Source organism: Arachis duranensis, chromosome 10 (genome assembly GCF_000817695.3).
Source record: "Arachis duranensis cultivar V14167 chromosome 10, aradu.V14167.gnm2.J7QH, whole genome shotgun sequence".
Taxonomy (NCBI): Eukaryota; Viridiplantae; Streptophyta; class Magnoliopsida; order Fabales; family Fabaceae; genus Arachis; species Arachis duranensis.
In genome coordinates, this window is record NC_029781.3 from 20032775 (window position 1) to 20037165 (window position 4391).

Sequence of the window (4391 nt, forward strand, 5' to 3'; positions counted from 1 at the left end):
ATTGTGTATGGGTATGATGATTGTGGCTTAGGTTGTGTATGTGTGAATATTGGAGCTTGATTGGTGATATTGAAAAGCTTAAAAAGGGATTTGGTGGTGAAAAATCTGTTTTTGGAGGTGTTGAGGCCTTGAGGGCTTGTGGATAAGTGATTTGGAAGTGCTCCGGTTGAGCTTGGAAAATCGGCTAAGGTATGGTTTCGGTTTTCCGTATCTAATATGCAATGTGGTAGGAAATACTTAGGCTAGAGGCCCTAAGATAGACATTGAATGGTTGATGTTGTTGAATGATTGAGATATATGATATGGTCATATATGTGATGATGATTATTGATGCCTTGGTAGTATGACGTATGAGAAATATGCATGTTGTGATATATGCTTGATGATTGGTTATGGTTGAATTATTGTGGTAAAGTGTCAATGTGTGAGTTGAGGAGGCTTGATGTTGAAATTGATATATTTTGATTGATTTCAAAGAAAGGGGATGAAAATGGCATGTTTTGATTGATTTTGAAAAGAGTTGAATATGGCTTGTTTTGAAAATGGCATGTTGTGGTTTTGTATGAAAAACATGGTTTTTGGGCATACTTTGACGGGACATAACTTGGACTACGAATCTCTGTTTTGCGCCAAATCTGTTTAGATATGAAATTTGATCCGGGATGTCCATGCCGTTCGAAGAACGGATGAAAAATGATTTAAAATGAGGAAGTTATGTCCATTGGAAGATAGGGGTTTGAATCTGTGAATTCTGCAGCTTTTAACTTAGAAAATTTTTAGTAGAAATACCCCTCGCGCGTAGGCGCACTTGGCGCGTACGTGCCGTTCTTCCAGAAAGCGCCATCCACGCGTACGCGTGATGTGCGCGGGTGCGCCGATGTGCTGCACCCAATGCCCAGCCATTTTCCAGAGAGTTATGCCAAAACTGTGTCAGTTTTGTGCCTGAGGCACGAGAGTACCCACGCGTACGCGTGGTTGACGCGTGCGCGTCGTTTGGCTAGTTTTCAATCCACGCGTTAGCGTGCATGACGCTTACGCATCGATGAGTTTTCAAGGCCATCCACGCGTGCGCGTGGAGTGCGCGTACGCGTGGACCTGTTTTCATCCCAAAGTTGATTTTTGAGTTTTCAAAGCCAAATTTCATACTTCTAAGCCTCCGATCTCACCACTTATATCTTAAATCATTATGATATGTCTAGCTATGAGAAGAAAGGCTAGTGAATGTGGTAACTTGCGAGTGAAGCAAGGGGAAAATAAATGATCATTAAGGATCAAGCATGATTATGTGAGATGCGGAGGATGGTGGTGGAAGTGCTTGTTAGGCCATGGGCCGAAAGGCCGTATTCATTAACGAGATGGCTGGTTATGGATTTAACCGTGATGCCAATGGGCTGGTTATGGATTTAACCGTGAGACGGATGGCTAGATTATTGCAGTGTTACGGCGGAGCCATGATTATGGCCATGTATAAATGCATATATGCTGTTGAATGAATTGTGAATGTTGCACTTCCACTTCCAAGTTGAGACTTGATACTCTGTTGACCCTATGTCATAAGTGTGGCCGGGCACTGTGAAAGACCCGGATGAGCTCGCCCCCGTAAATATTCCCCCGTAAATACTCTGTTGACCCTATGTTTATTTGACTGCATATTACTTGCTAATTGTCTAAATGCCTTACTTGTTCCTAATTGTATATTTCTTGTCTGATATAACTGTGTTTGCTACATTATACTCCTACTGGTGGTTGGGAGGTTTAAAGGAATTGGAAAGGAAAGTATTAGTTAGACTGAAGTATCTTTAGTCAGATGCCCTTTTTGGTTTAGCTTGTTTATAAGCTTTGATATTATCTGGAGGAAGTTCTAGGATTGCCTTCGGCTTTTCTCTATTATTATGTATTATATATGTGGAAGCTGTTACCATGCTGGGGACCTCTGGTTCTCAACCATGCGGATTTTGTGGTTTTCAGATGCAGGACGTGAGGTTTCCCGCTGAGGCATGCTGGAGACTTCTAGATTTGCGAAGATCCTTTGTTCTCGGGGCTATGTTTTGCTCTATATGTTTTGCTTAGATACTTTTATCTCCATTAAATAATACAAACTGTGATGACTCCTCTTATGGGAGATTTTGGAGAATAGGTTTTATGTATTTGTGTCCCTTTGGGTTTCCTTTGGGGTTTTCCTTATTTTTATCATATGTATATTGCTATGCTCGGACCGGTTATCTTCACAGCCGGATCTTGAGTCTTGATATTCCTATTTTTGACACTCCTTTGTATATATATAATCTCGCGTTGGTTTATCCTTGCTCGTTACGTATCGACCTTGCTCGTTACGTTATCGATCGGAGTGTTGCGCTTTAGAGTTGCGATTTTTGTTTACCCTTTTTTTTACAAAGGCTCCTAGTTATAATCAATCATTCATACTACTATACGTACTAAATTTTTATTTTAGAGGTCGTAATACCTTGCCATCTCTGAATTATGACTTAAGCATAAGACTCTGTATGGTAGGGTGTTACAAAGTGGGTGCTGGGCGCCTCCTTTGAACAATTTTGGACATTTGGCGCCCCATTAAATAATACCCGAAGGTGCTAGGTGCAAATCGTGGGCGCTAAGCATTGTGGATAGTAAAATTTAAAACGGACTTTCAAAATAATTAAGAGGAAAAGTATAAATTATTAAAAAGATATAAAAGGATTTGATAAAAAGTGAAACCAGTGACGTTTAAGATAAGAATATAATGGTAATTATAATAAAATTCGTAGAAAGAATATTTAGTAACTTATATTCTAGGAACTTCTTCATAAAATGCTTAGGGAAATGCTCGAGAAGAAAGTCATGTTTTGTTATAAAACTAAAAAAGATTAAGCGTGACAAGTAAAAATATTAATACAAAAGAGAAGAGAAGAGAAACTTAAAGTGAACTATTTATTCCTAAAATATTAAGAAAAGTGGAATCTTTAAGTCGGGCGTCACTTATAGAAATCGTTGATTGCTGTTTGGGCCATCGGACTGAGACATTGACCGCAAAAACCTTTGAGTTGAGATAATAACCACGAGAGTCTTTGGGCTAAGATAATGATCGCGAGGGCCTTCGAGTGTAAAATTGTTATTTAGAGAGCCTTTGGGCTAGGCCAACTCAAACCCCTGTGAGATAATTATTAAATGAGCCTTCAAGCTAGATTCGAGAGAGAGCCTTTGGGTTGGGCTGACTCGAGCCCCTGTATAGTGGGACGCCCACCAACTGAGAACTGCTTTCTAGACCCTTACTTGCTATAGAAAGCAGAGCTACCATTGAGGACAGATGACTTGCTCTAGAGAGTAGAGCTACCATTAAGGGCATATGAGATGCTGTAATGTGCACATCTCTAGGAAGGCCATATCCGGGATTTGCATCGAGTAATGTCAGAAGCAGGTAGACAACCAACACATGAGCTCATGACCTGCTGATGAGCGGATAATTTGTACACTTTTTGGCATTGTTTTTAGTATGTTTTTAGTATGATCTAGTTAGTTTTTAGTATATTTTTATTAGTTTTTAGTTAAAATTCACTTTTCTGGACTTTACTATGAGTTTGTGTGTTTTTCTGTGATTTCAGGTATTTTCTGGCTGAAATTGGGGGACTTGAGCAAAAATCTGATTCAGAGACTAAAAAGGACTGCAGATGCTGTTGGATTCTGACCTCCCTGCACTCGAAGTGGATTTTTTGGAGCTACAGAAGCCCAATTGGTGCGTTCTCAACGGCGTTGGAAAGTAGACATCCTGGGCTTTCCAGAAATATATGATAGTCCATACTTTGCCCAAGATTTGATGGCCCAAACCGGCGTTCAAAGTCACCCTCAGAATTCTCAGCGTTAAACGCCGGAACTGGCACCAAAATGGGAGTTAAACGCCCAAACTGGCATAAAAGCTGGCGTTTAACTCCAAGAGGAGTCTCTACACGAAAATGCTTCAAAGCTCAGCCCAAGCACACACCAAGTGGGTCCGGAAGTGGATTTTTATGTCATTTTACTCATCTCTGTACACCCTAGGCTACTAGTTCTCTATAAGTAGGACCTTTTACTATTGTATTTTCATCTTTGATCACTCTAGATCTCTAGATCATCTTTGGACACTTAGTTCTTAGATCATTGGGAGGCTGGCCTCACGGCCATGCCTAGACCTTGTTCTTATGTATTTTCAACGGTGGAGTTTCTACACACCATAGATTAAGGTGTGAAGCTCTGCTGTACCTCGAGTATTAATGCAATTACTATTGTTCTTCCATTCAATTCCGCTTGTTCTTGTTCTAAGATATCACTTGTTCTTCAACTTGATGAATGTGATGATCCGTGACACTCATCATCATTCTCACCTATGAACGTGTGACTGACAACCACCTCCGTTCTAC

At 40.4% G+C, this 4391-nt stretch overlaps 1 long non-coding RNA gene across 1 annotated transcript in view; it reads left to right on the top strand.

The window, feature by feature from the left end:
• LOC127742523 (uncharacterized) overlaps nucleotides 1-2134 on the top strand; it is a 10210-nt gene extending 8076 nt beyond the window's left edge. Inside the window, exon 3 of the long non-coding RNA XR_008003839.1 lies at nucleotides 1969-2134. This is a non-coding gene — a long non-coding RNA (uncharacterized LOC127742523). The remainder of the gene's footprint in view (nucleotides 1-1968) is intronic.
• Nucleotides 2135-4391: the final 2257 nt, after the last annotated feature.